The following is an 18,294-nucleotide window of genomic DNA, read 5'->3' as shown; positions in this document are numbered from 1 at the left end:
TCAGGGATTTTTGAAAAAAATGCAACATGAAAAACCAATGGCGCACTTGCTGCACGTGGAGATGGTGGCCCTAGTTCGAGAGCTCCTCAGCAAATTTATGAAGCTGGAAGCCATCCCACTGAGTGCAAAGGATATCATCAAGGTTGATGTCCGGAGTAAAGATTTGCAACTTTAAGACAAAAGGTTGTCTGTTGGAAGATACTGCTACTCTGCACTAAACAAGGCCCGTGTGGAGAGGCTGATATGGGTGAGAAACATTTACAACTCTCTCAGAGAAGGGTACATGAAGTCATCAGAGTTCCTTCTCAAAGACCTTCCTCTGGACAACAAGATAATCACCTCACTTTCTGCACTCACTCCCTCTCTGATTCAAGATGACTCCATCTGTGGGGCTTTTATCACATTAGGAGAGGCCTTGCCTAATGTGGTCGCACCAGAAGAGATTGGTCAGGTGGAGGAAGAGATACGGGCGTACCAAATAGAGGTGGACCTGGTAACGTGTGCCCAGAACTACATTGAAGAAGAAGGCCGAGTTGATGTAGATTGGTGGAGCAGAGTTGTATCCATGAAAAATCCAGAGAGAGGTGTGAGATTTCCCATTCTGGGTCAGCTGGTCAAAGCACTACTTAGCATTTTCACAGGCCCCCTGGTTGAGGGATCATTTAATCTCATGGGTGATATTCTTGAAGCAGACAGATGCTCCATGAATGTGGAAACTTATGAGAGCCTTGCAATTGTAAAATCCACGATTAAAGCAAGGGAGTGGACAGCATCGACAATGACAATAGACCAGCCATTAAGGTGGTCTTGCCTGTCATCGTATCAAACATATCAAAAACATCTGCAGAAAAAGAAAGAGGCACAACAGGCACAAAAGAAGAAAAGGGTGAATGAGGCAGCAAGGATTCGGCCATCACAGATGGCAAACAAACTCATACGGCAGGCCAGGAATATCGCTGGATCAGCCAAAGCCTCCTCTAGACGAGTCAAACACTCATCCTCGTCCACTGGACCATCCAGACCTTTTTCAACCTCCTCTGGACCAGCCAGACCCTCACCAACCTCCACTGGACCATCCAGACCCTCACCAACCTCCACTGGACCATCCAGACCTTTTTCAACCTCCTCTGGACCAGCCAGACCCTCAGCCTCCTCCTCTGGACCATTCAGACCATTTTCAACTTCCAATGGACCAGCCAAACTCTTTCTCTCTCCCTCTGGACCAGCCAAAGCCTCATCTTCATCCTCTGGACCAGCCAAAGCCTCATCTTCATCCTCAGGACCAGCCAAAGCATCATCTTCATCCTCTGGACCAGCCAAAGCCTCATCCTTATCTTCTGGACCAGACTCTTCTGGACTAGCCAAACTCTTTCTCCCTCCCTCTGGACCAGCCAAAGCCTCATCCTCATCATCTGGACCAGCCAAAGCCTCATCCTCCTCCACTGTACCAGCTCCATCTTCTGGTCCAAATGTCTTAAAAAGAAAGAGTTTGCAGGACTTTGCTTACAACCCAGAAAAAAAGAAAAAATAAGTGATAATGGCCTTGATTTCACTTCTAATCTTCAGTTTAGCAGGTCAGTTCTTTAGCACTTTGAGCACTTGTTATTTATGCACTTTAAGCACTTGCTATTGTTTAGCAGTTTTTTTTGTACTTTATTTTTGTTATTATTGTCAATATTTGAAGTAAGTCCTTCAAATAAAAAAGTCCCCCCAAAAAAAAGTTCAACTGTAATGAAAAATAACGTTGCTTATGAATGTTGGCAAGTAAAAAAGTATTTGTACTTTGTGATCAAGTGCCATTCTTGGCACATCACACAACGACGAAATGCGTCCTCTGCATTTTAACCCATATGTGATATATTAGCTATATTATTTAGCTTCATTCTTAAAATAATAATACTAATACCAATAATAATAATAACAAAACCAAATGTAGCCAGGTCTATAAAGCTACCATAAGGCTTTGAAGCTATTATAGAGCGTAATTTGTAAAGAGGGAGACATGAACCTTACAATAAGTTGTGTATACCAAAGTGGGCAGCTGTCTCTTTAAGACGCTCCTGAGTGCCAAAAGGTAGGGTGGGAGTTTTTTTTTTCCGGCGGGTTTTTCTAGACGGAGGAAGGCGGGTAAAGAGAGCGGAAAGAGGAGTGAACGGCAACTTAGGGAAATAAACGTATATATCTACATATATATATTTGTGTAGATGTCAACGTTTAGAGCACTGTTTATTTTTTTTGGCCTAAGCATACAATTGCAGCAATTAGTGGATAGAAAGATTTTGGTGCAAGTGCTCTCTTTTGGATATCCTGGTAGGTCAATTTACCTGTTTGAAAATATAGATATAGGGATCATTAGTGTGAAGGAAAAACAGTCAGGATATGAATGTGAACCTTTGCTGATTGTGTGGTTGATTATTTTCTTTACTAATGTATCATTTTTTGTAGTTGTATGTAAAATGCTAAAGCTACCTATAAGGCTACTTGCTAATTGATCGGAATACGTTGACTGTGATATGGTGTTATTCAGTTTAGCCACCCTGTTAGTACCATTGCAGGTTGAAATGTTTATAATGTGCATATATAAGTATATACATGTATATGTGTATATTAATGTTATTCAGGAAATCTGTATAGTATCATAGTATGGCCTAATGTGAATCTGAGATTGCGCTGTATGTTAATGGATGATGGAAAAAAATATAATTTTGTGTGATGTTTAAGTAAGACATCTAACTCTCTGTACTTTGTGTGCAGACTGTTTTTTTTGGATTTGATTCCGTTCCGAATTCAGTATTTTTTCGGCCAAGGAAGATCGCTTGTTTCACAGAGTCGCTCCCTCTGCGTTGAACTGCGCAATGTAACAAGTTTTTTGCAACTGGAGATTTTTTTCTTTCCCAGCGCTTTGTGAAGAAATCCTCAAGTGTTGCAACGGCATCCACCTCCCCAGTGGACACGGGGATCTCCAGCATGCTGCTGTTGCAGCAGAGGCAGGGTCCGAGTGGGCGGCAGTTTGGAAAAAGATTGCAGCCCTCGAAGACAAGGTTCCGGTCCGAGATCTCCATGCTTGCTGGTGCCCTGACTGACCCATATATATCCCGGAGTAGTTCGGAGACCACTGGGACTCCTTTTGTAGTCCCCACTTCAGCTCCAAGCTGTTTCCCGCCCCCTCCTCCTCCTCCTCATCCTCCACCGCCACCTCGTCCTCCTCCACCTGCTAGTATCCAGGGCCCCAAGCAGAGTCATCGTCAGGGAAGTGGCGCAGGACCCACCAAAGGCCCCAACATGGTGGATGTCCTGGCGGAGCTGCCCCGCATTAAACTGCACCCGGTGCTGAGATCGCCAGGTGGGACGCCAGTGCCAAGGAGGGGCTGACACAGGGGACGCCCATGGCCTCAAGAGGACATTACTTCCATCTTATCAAAGGCTCTGGCGGGTGTGGGCGGCCTCCTCTCTTGGGCCGCGGGCCGGGTGGTGCTTGGCTCTGCTGCGCCGTGGTGGGGCCCTGGCGGGCAGTCCGGGGGATCTTGGGACACTGGGGGCCTTCTAGGCGGATTGGGGGGTTCGGTTTGGGCTGGGCGGGGGGGCTCGCCGCCCGTCCTCCCTCTGCGGGCCTCCCTGTACGGGGGTTGGCGCCCCTTTAGTCCCTCGCGGGCTGCTTCCTGGGTTGGGCGGGTGGTTATCTCCGGGGCACATGGCCGTGGGCCCTTGTGCTGGGGGGGCGGCAGGGTGGCCTCGGTTGCCTGGTTTCTCCTGCCTTCGCCTTCGGCCTTGTGGGGGGGTGGGGTGCTGTCGCTTCCCCCGACGGCATCATATGCCAGCACATCCAATGACAAATCAGTTCACACCTACACTTACACATACATATAAGAATGGTTGAGCGATCAGTATCATTATTATTGTTACTTTTTAGCGTGTGTTATAGACATAGGAATTGAAATATACATGTATAAGGGTAGGATCACGTGTGTGTATGCTACATATATATATATATATATATAATACCTATTTGTCACATTATTAATTATAATTATTATTACTGATGTTATAATGTTTGTTGTTTGATGTCCTTGTAATGAGTGTTATTTTTCTTATGGTTGTTTGTATTCTGTATTCCCCTACACTTCATTTTCTCCGTCCTACCTACATTATTAGTTTTATTTTTCCTGTATACCTCTGTTTCCTTTTTTTTTTTTTCTTTTCTCTCCCCATGGTGATTAATGTCTGTTCTCGTTACGATTGTAGTTTCTGTATCCCCCGTTTTTTTTTTTTTTTTTCCTTTCCTCCACGGGACGGGTGAGTTCGGAGCAGCCACACTCTTTGCTCTTGAATTTAGTGTAAAATAAAGTTGTCCTCCGAAGAGGGGGGGTGGTGGTGGGGAATTTAAAAAAGAAAGAAAAAAGGAAAGGGAAAAGAGAAAAAAAAATAAAAAAATCAAAGGCTCTGAAAAAGAAGTTCAGACACCAGATCCACTCTGATGAGTAGGAGAAGCGGTCCTCTGAGCCCTTAAACTTTTTATACTTATATCATTTTTATACTTAAGACTTATATACTTTATATACTTAAACTTTATATACTTATACTTTATGTACTTATACACTCACCAAAGGATTATTAGGAACACCATACTAATACGGTGTTTGACCCCCTTTCGCCTTCAGAACTGCCTTAATTCTACGTGGCATTGATTCAACAAGGTGCCGAAAGCATTCTTTAGAAATGTTGGCCCATATTGATAGGATAGCATCTTGCAGTTGATGGAGATTTGTGGGATGCACATCCAGGGCACGAAGCTCCCGTTCCACCACATCCCAAAGATGCTCTATTGGGTTGAGATCTGGTGACTGTGGGGGCCATTTAAGTACAGTGAACTCATTGTCATGTTCAAGAAACCAATTTGAAATGATTCGAGCTTTGTGACATGGTGCATTATCCTGCTGGAAGTAGCCATCAGAGGATGGGTACATGGTGGTCATAAAGGGATGGACATGGTCAGAAACAATGCTCAGGTAGGCCGTGGCATTTAAACGATGCCCAATTGGCACTAAGGGGCCTAAAGTGTACCAAGAAAACATCCCCCACACCATTACACCACCACCACCAGCCGGCACAGTGGTAACAAGGCATGATGGATCCATGTTCTCATTCTGTTTACTCTACCATTTGAATGTCTCAACAGAAATCGAGACTCATCAGACCAGGCAACATTTTTCCAGTCTTCAACTGTCCAATTTTGGCGAGCTTGTGTAAATTGTAGCCTCTTTTCCTATTTGTAGTGGAGATGAATGGTACCCGGTGGGGTCTTCTGCTGTTGTAGCCCATCCGCCTCAAGGTTGTGCGTGTTGTGGCTTCACAAATGCTTTGCTGCATACCTCAGTTGTAACGAGTGGTTATTTCAGTCAAAGTTGCTCTTCTATCAGCTTGAATCAGTCGGCCCATTCTCCTCTGACCTCTAGCATCAACAAGGCATTTTCGCCCACGGGACTGCCGCATACTGGATGTTTTTCCCTTTTCACACCATTCTTTGTAAACCCTAGAAATGGTTGTGCGTGAAAATCCCAGTAACTGAGCAGATTGTGAAATGAGCAGATTGTGAAATACTCAGACCGGCCCGTCTGGCACCAACAACCATGCCACGCTCAAAATTGATTAAATCACCTTTCTTTCCCATTCTGACATTCAGTTTGGAGTTCAGGAGATTGTCTTGACCAGGACCACACCCCTAAATGCATTGAAACAACTGCCATGTGATTGGTTGATTAGATAATTGCATTAATGAGAAATTGAACAGGTGTTCCTAATAATCCTTTAGGTGAGTGTATACTTTATATGCTTATATTTATATACTTATATTTTGTGTACTGATTATATATACTTATTAATAAATAATATATTTTTATCACTATTATTTTTAAAAGAGTTGCTGATTTTGTAATACTGCTGCAGCATTCTCCACATGCTAATCACTGCCCCACATCGAATTGGCACTTTGATCAGCCATGAATCACTTCACTACCCCCTGTTGAATGTTGCTTCGTATGTTGTTAGATATCTCGTAGTAGTATTGCAGTATTTATTTAAATTGAAAATGCTTAAAACAGATCAATTTCTCACAAACACATCTATTCATGAGTGATTTAAACGGCAAGGATGAAAATGATTAGGATTAGCTCTTGCCAAAATAGGGCTTGTAAACTTTTGTGGTACTCAGAATTAACCCAAACAACTATGACTCTATAATCCTCTATAATCACTCTCACTCTGTCACACTTGAATCAAACTCCAGGCCTCGCATGTAATGAGCAAAATTTTCTTCTTTATTCAGCAATCCAGCATAGTGTTCCAACCACACTCGGGGACAATGCGCAATGCACCCCGCACCCAGAAATCAGCAGGTTAATATACTATAAGACGAATTCCCCTATATGGACTTCTAAGTCCTGATTGGTTACCAAACATCTGCAAACCAGGTTTCGAACATACAACAAACATAATACGCCACCTCTATTGGTCTACTTCAAGGATGTTCAGTTTCCAATCCTCGTTAGGCCTAGGCCTCCTATGAGTCCCACACATAATCCTGTCTATCCAGCCTAGGAAGGAGGGCAAAAACCCTAAACATTAGGGAAATTCCACTCCCAACCCAGCAAAAAGGTGCAACCCCCCCTTTGGTGTCCATGGCTGGCATGGCTCACAATGTTATCAGTAAGGGAAACCCCAACCCTATATTACCTAAATAAAGACTTCAGCGTAAACATATACAACCCTTATGGGTACATAACTTGCTTGTGTGTTCAAATGCTACCATACAACAAACTGCGTCTAGCATAGTATAGCAGCTACATTTCAAGGCTTCCTGCAGGTCCCCTTTCTCCCCCCGGCGATGTTCCCTTCAGCCCAGTTCTCCAAGATCTGTGGCCTGCAAAGCTGGTTCCGTGCAGGTGGCTGTGAGGCAAGGACACACGGCACCATCCCCAAAACAACAAAACCTGAGACACAAGAACAATCCCACAATGCCTCCCAACCCTGGCCTACCATCACTTTAAATTTCCCTTCCACACTTTGAAGTAATGTTAAACATATACTACATAATCCTGAAAAGGAGTGGTCACTAAAATTAAACAGCTCGCAGATCTTCACAATGCAAGAAATGCAAAGATGGAGAAAGCGAAGAACAGTTCACAGCCGGCTGGGCACATTGTCATCATCAAAGATTTTAAGCATGTTTATTTATATAGCACAATTCGGGCACAAGGCAATTCAAAGTGCTTTACAAAGACAAGGATACAATCAAATTAAAATGTCAAAATCACATTTCAAAGATAAGTAAAAGAAATAATAATGAAAATAAATAATTTTATTAATCAATTACAATGAACACATAATAATAAGAAAAAGCCAAAATAAATAAATAGCTAACTGAAAAGACGTCACATTTTAATGACAGAAAATGACTGGTGCTGCACTAGGAAACTCTGACCATGCAACAATTCATCTAATTCCAGCATACAGACAAAATCTGAAAACTGCTAAACCTGTTGTTACTAGAGTGAAACACTGAACATGTGGAGCAGTAGAGCAATTAAAATCATGCTTTGACTCGACAGACTGGAATGTTTTCAAAACTGCTACTAACAGCGTGGATGAATACACGGACACTGTAACATGGCACATAAGCTTCTGTGAGGACTCTCGCATTCCCAAAAAGTCTGTTGTCAGCTATAATAACGACGAACCATGGTTTACAACTGAACTCAGGCAGCTTCATAAAACAAAAGATGAAGCTTACAGGAGTGGTGACAAAAACCTGTTCAAATTCTACTGCGGGTTTGAAAAGCCACATTCGCGCATCATACAGCCCTCACCTTTTCAATGGCCTTCTTCACACCTGGGTACCTTCACACCTCGCCCACACTATACCCAGCTCACCCCCCCCACGTCCAGCCACCTCCCCAGGAGAATCAACGACAGAGATGTAAACAAGATCTTCAGTAGCCAGAATACAAGGAAAGCTCCTGGTTCAGACTCTGTCTCCCCAGCCACTCTGAAGCACTGTGCAGATCAATAGTCACCTGTCTTCACAGATATTTTCAACCAGTCACTGAACCAGTCAGTGACTACAGACTGGTGGCTCTCACATCGGTGGTAATGAAGGCTTTTGAGAGACTTGTGCTGTCATACCTTAAAACCATCACAGACCTATCGCTTGACCCCAGGCTACAGTCTGCCTACAGAACCAACAGACCTGTGGACGATGCAGTTAACACTGGACTCCATTTCTTACTCCGACTTTTGGAGTGCCCTGAGACATATGTTAGGATTCTGTTTGTGGACTTTAGCTTTGCATTTAATACTATTCTATCGGAGCTAATGCGGAATGAACTCTCACAACTGTCCGTGCCTGATCCAAAATAACATGTTATAACCACGATGGCCCAGTTTTACGCTACAATCATTGAGTCCATCGTCACCTCCTCCATCACAGCCTGGTTTGGATCAGCCACTGAACGAGACAAGGCCAGACTGCAACACATCATCCACTCAGCAGAGCGAATAATCGGCAGTAACCTGCTTACCCTCCAGACACTTTACATCACCAGAACCAGGAAACGGGCATACAAAATCTTTGAGGACCCATCTCACCCTGCTCACCACATCTTTCAAGCCTTACCCTCCATGAGAAGACTCATGGCAATCAGAACCAAGACCACAAGACACGCCAAGAGCTTCTCCCCTCAGGTAGTCTCTCTCATTAACCAAACCAGTCTCTGAATGGACGTTCAATTAATCGTCAGCTGCAGTGAAATATCCACCAGCATAACCAGTGAACAACTGATAAACTTCCTCTATGATTATATTCTGCACTCTTGCACATTATGCACACATACTGCAAATTCTGTATACATATTGCACTCTTGCACATATAGTTGACTTGGCTGCTACTTAATAACGGCACCATTTAAGAGCCCTTTAAATTATTATACCATTTATATAGTTTATATTCATACTACAATGATTACTATGTACACACACATATATAAATATCATAATACCATCATTACTACCATTAATAAACTTAATTATCATATAATTATCATATTACCCAATTGCCAGTCTATTGTTTATTACCTTTCTGCATATGTCTTTGCTAAATGTGGGTAACTCTCGCCAGTGTGGGGAAGCAATAAAAAAGGCCAACAGAATGTTGGGTTATATCTCTAGGTGTGTGGAGTTTAAGTCAAGGGAGGTGATGATACACTTATATAATTCCTTGGTAAGACACCACCTAGAATACTGTGTGCAGGTTTGGTCACCATACCTCAAGAAGGACATTGCTGCCTTAGAAAAGGTGCAACGAAGAGCTACGAGAATGATTCCTGGTCTTAGAGGAATGTCTTATGAGGAGAGGTTAGCGGAACTGAATCTGTTTAGCCTTGAGCAAAGGAGACTAAGGGGGGATATGATTCAGGTCTATAAGATTCTAACGGGTCTGGATGCTCTTCAGCCAAATGACTATTTCAATATTAGTCTAAATACTAGAACTCGTGGCCATAAGTGGAAATTAGCGGGAGAAAAATTTGAGGAAGCACTTCTTTACACAGCGTGTAGTTAGAGTATGGAATAGTCTTCCTGCTAGTGTAGCAGAAGCTAAAACCCTGGGTTCCTTTAAATCAGAGCTAGATAAAATTTTAACAACTCTGAGCTATTAGTTAAGTTCTCCCCAAACGAGCTTGATGGGCCGAATGCCCTCCTCTCGTTTGTAAATTTCTTATGTTCTTATGTTCTTTGTAATGTCATGTAAAAGCACCACCAAGGCAAATTCCTTGTATGGAAACATATCTGGATTCCGATTCTACATCCTTCATCAGGACTAGAAAACTTCCATCCAGCGTTGCATTTCACTTTGACGCTGTCGCTTTTGAAACACTTTTCTGTGATCTAGCTCTTGTTTTGGTCGCCGACTATCATCCAACAAAAGGTTCATTTCAGCTCTCCTAATCTGACATAAACCACACTCACAAACACTTTCGGGTTACTGTGTCACCGGGAAGGGATGGACTCCAGTCGGGATGGGTTTCCAGCATTTCCTATCCTGGCTGTTCTCTTTAGGGACAAACACAAGATTGGAGTCTAGTGATCACACCGGAAGCTGACTTACCTGAACGGAGATGTATGGAGCAGACTCTCATATGTGCAGGGATGCTCTGGAATGCAAGGTCTTTACTACCCACCGCTATAAGCTACGCCATCCGACGCCATTTCGTCAACTCTTCCACTTTTGCTCTTGTCTTTTCCAATCCAGAAAAGAGAAGAAACGTATACCGGTCCTGAAGACCGAAGAGAGACCCGAGTCGATATGGGGCTGCCGCTTAGCGGGTCGCCGTTAGCCGGGCCTCCGTGACGCCCCCGCGCAGAGTAGAATGCCCAGGGGCGTCGCAGCCACCGGCGTCCTCCCTGTCCTCCTGTCCTCTCAAAAAACAGCAATCATTTAAACAAACATGAGGGAAAATTCAAAAGGCAAAGATGAAGTCATGCCTTACCTCAGCACAGCTGCCCACCGCACAAACGACAGCGTGTCACCTTACTTTAAAAAAAAAGAAAAATTGGGGCCGCGCACGGACAGGGCCCCTCCCTCACACCACATGCGGCTAATTAGTTGGCCATCCAGAGGCACTCAGTCTATTAGTCACCCATTCAGTCAGTCAGTTCTGCCTTTCAACAACAGGGGGCAGTAGAGGTGCACCGTTCCCGGAAGCACTGCAATACCGGGTCGATGCCTGGAGCAGATGGGGCAAGCCCCACTTCCGGCTCCCTGTTCCAAAAATCCGTTTAATATGTGGTCCCCTCCATGGGGGACGTATCAAAATAACCTTTTCATACCAAAACAAAATGTAAATCAGCTCAAATACATGAATAATAAATATTATGCTTGTACTACTTACATTAACACATAATCACAATCTATAAGGCTGAAACATTCCCACACTATGCAAATCATGCCAACACAGTACAATAAGACTTTCAAAGATAATATTAAACAAACACCCACAGAGTGTTCCAAAGTGCATTTTGCAATGTCTATACTTTGAATGTCAAATTACAAACTTCACATAAATCTAAAGTACACTAAGATTAAGATGAGTTTGTTACCAAACCAAATATATAAGAAATAATTTATTTGCCAGGAATTAAGTTTATGATATTGAATGAAATGTGTGAGCATGCCCCAGTTAGTGAAAGTGTGTCCCCTACCCCAAGACTCCAGAGGGTTAAAAAGGAACACATCCGCAGACTTCCAAGCTCTGCACTAGGGCTGAACGATATTCTGTTTTGACATCGACATCGCGATGTGCGCGTGAGCGATAGTCACATCGCCGGAACATACGATGTGAAGGGTAGAAGCCCATTGTGTATTAAGAGAACGGTAGCACACAGTAAACACGAGTTTGTTGTATGGCTTGTTGCTGGGGTGACATGCACGTTCCGCGTGCCTGCACAGTGATTGGTTCGCTGTGTCGCTGCTCACCGCTCACAGCCAACATTCACTGCTAAAAATGCGCGACGAAGAGGATCCGCCGCAAAAAAATGATTTCGTACCAAAAAGAAAGTCGAAATCATCTATTTGGGACTATTTCGGCTACAAAAAGGAGGATGTTGACCAAAAAGAGGTACTTTGCATGGAGTGTCATAAAGTTGTGGCCACAAAACATGGAAACACCACCAATTTGTCTGATCACTTAAAACGGCACCACAAAGCTCTTTACAACGAATACAAAGCCAAATCTGGATGTCAACCAAAACAAACAAATGTTTGTGATGCCTTTGCCAGTGTGACACCTTACCAGAAAGGCTCTCAATGACAGAAAGAAATAACAGACGCAATAACGTTTCATATCGCTAAAGATATGTTGCCATTAAATACCGTCGCCAAAGAGGGATTTAAGAAAATGATCCGAACGCTTGACAGGCGGTATGTTATACCATCCCGCACATATTTTTCCCAAGTTGCGATAAAAGAGCTGTATGAAAAATGCAAATCTAAGATTGAAGCAGAACTGTCGCACGTGGAATACTATGCAACTACAACAGACTTGTGGTCCAGCAGGACAACGGAGCCCTACATGAGTCTGACGGTCCATTTCATCGCAGAGGACTTCGAGCTAAAAAGTCGCTGTTTGCAGACGGCATTTTTCCCGGAAAGTCATACAGCCGAGAATGTCGCAGAGGCCCTGAGAGAAGCGGTGTCCGCTTGGGGCTTAGATGAGACACGTCAAGTCTGTATAACAACAGATAATGCAGCGAACATGGTGAAAGCTGCCGATCTGAACAAGTGGACCAGGCTACAGTGCTTCGGCCACAGACTGCATCTTGCAGTTGGTGAGTAATGACCATGATCTTTATCCAAAATAAAAATACATTTTTACTCAGCTGTTTTACTTAATAACCTGTCCTGAACCTGACAAAACTTGTAAAATGAATTTGTTGCATGTGTGTACGTAGAGCTTTAAAACGTAAGAAAAAATACAGACACTAAACATTTAATTTTAAACAAAAAATAGTTTTATGAGCACATTTGAGGAGCTCTTTTCCAAAATGCGATAACTCCATTTCAATAGTTTTCAGGGAAATTAATTGTTTTACCTAGACCCACACATTTTGTGAATATTCAATTTATCCTGTTAAAATGTTTTTTGCTTAGTCTGAACATGTTGAATAATGATTATTAAATCAAACAACTATATTGTTGTTGAAAAATTCAAAGTAAATTTTTTTTCTTTTCAAAACGCTATAAATCCATCCATTTTTCCCAAAAATTGATGGTTGTCTTTTTTTAAAAGTCTTTTGTCTTTTATTTTTCATGTTCGCAGTTATTAATAAACAATTAAAATGTCTCATTGCAATATTTTACATATTCCTAATCATTACTTTTGCTGGTTCTTTGTCACAGCTTTTAGGGGCCGTGTACATGAACGCGTCCTGCATCAGCACCGAAAACTTAGAGAGAGAGAGAGAGAGAGAGAGAGAGAGAGAGAGAGAGAGAGAGAATAAGATTTTTTTACTTATTTTGAGGAATTATAGCCTAATGAACAAACATCTGTTAGGAGCGCAGCCACGTTGGATTGCGAGAACGTTCACTAGGCTAAAATTAAGTTCGGTGCTTATTGGGGTTTGGAAAGAAACTGCATCTTGCAGTACATTTTAAACAAGGAAATTATTATTGGCGTCTATCGCGTTTCGGAAAAGAGCTCTTCATTTATTGTTTGAAATAAAACAGTGTGCTTCAATAATTAAAGTTCGCAATGTTTTGTTTGTTTTCTCCGCTTAGAAAATGCAGTGAAAAAGGATGGCCGCAATGATCGTGCTACAGGAGTCTGCAAGAAGCTGGTGAGCCACTTCTCTCATAGCTGGAAGGCCAGCGATGCCCTGGCAAAAGTCCAGAAGGAACTCAATCTACCATCACATTGTCTCATCTCAGAATGCCAAACAAGATGGGGTTCCAGACAGATGATGATCAGCAGGATATTAGAGCAGCAGCAGGCTTTAACTCAGGTCCTGTCTGCAGACAAGAAGCTGCGGCATCTAATTCCAACCTGGCAAGATATAGATGTGCTGGAGTCTGTAAGCAAGTCACTGGGCCCAATGCTGGATTTCACTGATGCACTTTCAGGCGATGAATACGTCAGTGTCTCCTTTGTAAAGCCAGTTCTTCAGCTCTTCAACACTTCACTACTGGAAATGCGAGAGGAAGACACAGACCTGACCAAGAACATAAAGATGAAGATGCTGGACTACCTCAATGAGAAATACGAAGATGATGATACTCAGAAGCTGCTAGATATGGCATATTTTTTGGACCCCCGGTTCAAGATAGACTTCATCAGTGCAGACAAGAAGACCCAAGTTAAGGCCAGAGTGGTATCACAGATGATGGAATGCCAGGAGAAATCAAGCTGCAGCACTGACGTGGAGCCCAACGTTACCAGTGCACCCCAGGCAAAGAAAGCAAAGAAGTCATTGGGAAGCTTCTTTAAACAGAGAGAAACTGAAGCAAAGGGTGATTCCTCTCTGACCCTAAAGGATGCTTTGGAAGCAGAGTTAAACACTTACCTGCTAACACCTCCAATAGACAAAGAGGAGGATCCACTTGCATGGTGGAAAGTACACAAACTAAGCTTTCCTCATCTCGCCAGACTTGCCCGCAAAAACCTGTGTATTCCTGCGACAAGCTCGCCGTCCGAGAGACTTTTCAGTACTAGTGGCAACATCGTCACTTGCCAACGAACCTGTCTCAAGCCTGCAAAGGTTGATAGTAGAGGTCGACCGATATGGGTTTTTCAATAGCCGATGCCGATGACGATATTTAGGAGTCAGGGTCAGCCGATGGCCGATATATGCTGCCGATATTTTTTGGCCGAAAATTGGACGTTTTCCCCTCTATTTGCATGATAAAATATCACATTAATAATAACAAATGATACACAAAATTTCTCAACTTAGCATTTATTGAATACTGACTTGTGTAAATTTAAATATAAACTTAAATAACAAAAACACAATACAACTTATAAACAACTTAAACTTATAAACAATAAAGATAGCAGCATCAGAATCTCTTTAGCAGCAAACTCATTCTTCAGCTCCCAAGCTCACCAGTCTGCTGCAGATATTGCACCTGGCTTTTCCTGGTGTTGGCTTTGTGAAATGCTGCCATACAGGATTAGATTTTTGTTCAGCCATCAGACAGCAATTACTAAAACAGAAGAATAAATGCAAGGTTAGAATTTTTATTATAGTACCTTCATCTTCAATTCATTCTACAATTCCAGTATTCCATGCACATTAAAACAATTACACTCTAATACATTTTGAAGAAAAAAAAAAACACTAAGTGCATCATGGTATGATGAGTAGTGTACACTAACATGTTGTTTCTGTTGTTAGCAGACAGATAGCTTAAAGCCAAATTCACAATCAGAATCTAGTGATCCCGGAAAATAAAATAACTGTCGTATTGCACAGCCTTGTATGCAAGGACACCATAAGCCCCTAGTGATTGTGACGTTGTCTACGTATAAGCCCGTATAAAGGATAGACATGTTTAATGAGGAAACTAACTGCGCAAAGTCATGCACTTTTTATCTAGACGTCTGACAAATTGTTTGAATCTCCGGTCTCAAATGAAAAAAAGTTGCACAGAAGGACCATTGTCAGCATCAGCTCAAGTAAATGGTAACCACGCTTTCGAACAAACACTTTTCTCCGCCATGCATTGTTCTTAGCAGCTCTGTGTCTCCCGAGGACGGCGCTGTCTGTGATCAGGGCAGAGCAACGCAACTCTCACACACGCTGCAGTATTTGAGAGCTGCCTGCTCCGCCCCACACACTCACAGAGTGAAATTCTCCGACACAAGAAAAAAAACATAACTGATAACATCGGGCTGATATGGTAATAATTAAAATGTTAACAACTAAAATGATTTTTAACGATTAAAAAACGTCTGTGAGCCCACCAATAAGCGCACAAAACGAACTCTATTAGAATCAATGATCCTTAATGTTACCTGTAAGCTACAGTTGGTTGAAGGCTCATTATCATTACCCCAGTTCCCAATAGCGTAATTCGCGTTTTCTTTTAAAGCAACATTTCATAGCAAACTACTTAAATAAACAGGTCATTGAAAGATCAGAATTTAAGCCTTTTATCCCAGGACTCTTCCAAAACTTCTGGCTGTGGTCCTGCACAAGGCAGCATGGGTCACGTGTTCCACAGCAACAATCATAGATATCTATAGAATGACTAGATGTCTCGTCTGCGTTGCTGGCCAACGGAGTCGCACGTCCGCATATGGCGGCCATCTTACCACAGGCTGCTCGCTCACCCAAAATATGTTGATAGTAAAACATGTAATTTTTAAATAGCCATAACGTGCTCAATTTTTAACCGATTTTCAAACGGTTTGATTTTATAAACGTCAAATATGTAGTTATGACACTGAATACTTTTGAATAATTATCTTATGTTCTAAAAAATAGAATAATGTTCTAGAATAGGTAGACTAAGCCTACAAGATTTCCCTTAACAAATATACATCAAGAAACGCTGCATGTTAAAATCCCCACCCTGTACAGTGATGACTATAACACAGCACAAAGAACTAAAGTCCATATTTCCAAATCGTTAATAAAAATATTTTTACACATAAAATGGTAGTAAACAGTTTGTTTAGACATTATAAAGGCACTTTTCAAAGATTTTTGAAGATTTATTAAAATCAATGTTTAGACAGAGGTGTTAGAGACATTTGATGGATTTTTTTTTTTTTTTACATTTTCATTAAAAATTTAGCGAAGTAACAAAGGTGTCCCAGTGGTGCTGGTTCTGGTCCTCATCCAGCTGGGCCTGATAAGAGTGGGTTAGCATTACTATAACTCATGATCAGTGGCGGCTGGTGAATGTGTCATTTTCACATACAAACGGAGCATTCTGGTGCATTCGGACAAAATAATAGATAAAAGTTAACATTCTCTCCCTGTGTCTGTATGTGTGTTTGTGAGAAAGTGAGAGAGAGAGACAGAGAGAGGGAATGTGATTTTAAAATGGGTGTACGTTAAACAAAATATTCTAAACCTTGTGTCAACAACAATCTAGCAATACTATTATGTAATATGTACATACTTCCACTAAGTAGCTAACGATTATCCTAAAAATAATTCATAATATTGTAACATCCTACAGGTGAAAGGTGATCCCTCGGGTTCTCGTTTCGAGACAACGGCGGTTACAGCAGACATAGGCGGCACAAAAGTCTGGCATCTTGTCAGCAATTTCCTGTAGAAATTATAATGCAAGACGTTTTAACAAACCAACCAGACAGTAAATCATGTGTAAATTCAGTTAAATCATGTTTATAATGTGTGTATTATATTGAAAAGAAAGCGTAATTCTGCCTCGCCCCAAATTACTGGATCGCTAGTAGCCTAGCTAGGCGTGATACACAACTAAACTGCACGATTAAGTCAGTTTTTTTTTCGAGGAGAAAAGTTGCGATTTCAACATGTTCAAGCATCCAGAACTATAACCACGTTAATAATGTTTGTAAGAAAACACACAGTTTGTAAATCCATCAAGATTTCAGCGAGATAAGAGTATTAACGTTTGTGCAGGTCACTTACCTTACCTCTGTTTACCTGACGTTCGAATGATCCCGCCAGAAAGCCAGCCTGTGGTAAGATGGCCGACCTGTGCGGACGCTCTAGACCTCGTCATAATACATCTAGTCATTCTATATATATATCTATGGCAACAATAACACTGGGCTGCCCGCAGACGTGCCTGTCTGAAAATCGGCGTAGTGCACTCGGATATCGGCCGATGCGGATACATTAAAAAATGCTAAATATCGGCCCGATATATCGGCCGGCCGATATATCGGTCGACCTCTAGTCTGGACATGCGACAAAATGAGAATCAATACAGAAGATCTCATTATCCTTATCCCTATCCAAAAGAATTTGGTTTTGCTAACTCTCAGGAATTATCCTAGAAGTAGTATACTAATAAAAGTAAAAAGCCTATACATATACAAACAGCCTGGTCTGGTCCAGCAGTCTGGTGTAATTCCTGCCCTCTCAGTCCCCGCAGGTCCAACAGCCTTCAGAAATGAATATTTGTCTATTAGGCTAATATCTGCATTGATGATACAGTAGATAATGGTAGTAAAGTACAGCCTAATTTCTAACTCACCACTTGGTCCTGTGCGCTGTCCTCATCCTGCCATCTCCCTGCTGCCTGCACACTGTCCTGATCCTGCCATCTCCCTGCTGCCTGCACACTGTCCTCATCCTGCCATCTCCCTGCTGCCTGCACACTGTCCTCATCCTGCCATCTCCCTGCTGCCTGCACACTGTCCTCATCCTGCCATCTCCCTGCTGCCTGCTCACTGTCCTGATCCTGCCATCTCCCTGCTGCCTGCTCACTGTCCTCATCCTGCCATCTCCCTGCTGCCTGCACACTGTCCTCATCCTGCCATCTCCCTGCTGCCTGCTCACTGTCCTCATCCTGCCATCTCCCTGCTGCCTGCTCATTGTCCTGATCCTGCCATCTCCCTGCTGCCTGCTCACTGTCCTCATCCTGCCATCTCCCTGCTGCCTGCTCACTGTCCTGATCCTGCCATCTCTCTGCTGCCTGCTCACTGTCCTCATCCTGCCATCTCCCTGCTGCCTGCTCACTGTCCTCATCCTGCCATCTCCCTGCTGCCTGCTCATTGTCCTGATCCTGCCATCTCCCTGCTGCCT

The 18,294-nt window shown here is 42.7% G+C and overlaps 1 long non-coding RNA gene and 1 pseudogene across 1 annotated transcript; both read right to left on the bottom strand.

Moving 5' to 3' along the window:
- Nucleotides 1-10,730: 10,730 nt before the first annotated feature.
- LOC140584026 (U2 spliceosomal RNA) lies at nt 10,731-10,963 on the bottom strand (annotated as a pseudogene).
- Nucleotides 10,964-16,241: 5,278 nt separating this feature from the next.
- On the bottom strand, nt 16,242-17,584 carry LOC140584013 (uncharacterized). Its single transcript, XR_011986064.1, has 2 exons — nt 17,173-17,584; nt 16,242-16,828 (listed from the first exon to the last, which is right to left on the bottom strand). It is a non-coding gene; the product is annotated as an uncharacterized lncRNA (long non-coding RNA).
- Between the last annotated feature and the right edge of the window lie 710 nt (nt 17,585-18,294).

The sequence above is a fragment of the Paramormyrops kingsleyae genome, unplaced genomic scaffold (assembly GCF_048594095.1).
Source record: "Paramormyrops kingsleyae isolate MSU_618 unplaced genomic scaffold, PKINGS_0.4 ups29, whole genome shotgun sequence".
Lineage (NCBI taxonomy): Eukaryota > Metazoa > Chordata > Actinopteri > Osteoglossiformes > Mormyridae > Paramormyrops > Paramormyrops kingsleyae.
The sequence above is the reverse complement of the archived record's forward strand: the minus strand, read 5'-3'. Positions and strand labels throughout refer to the sequence as shown.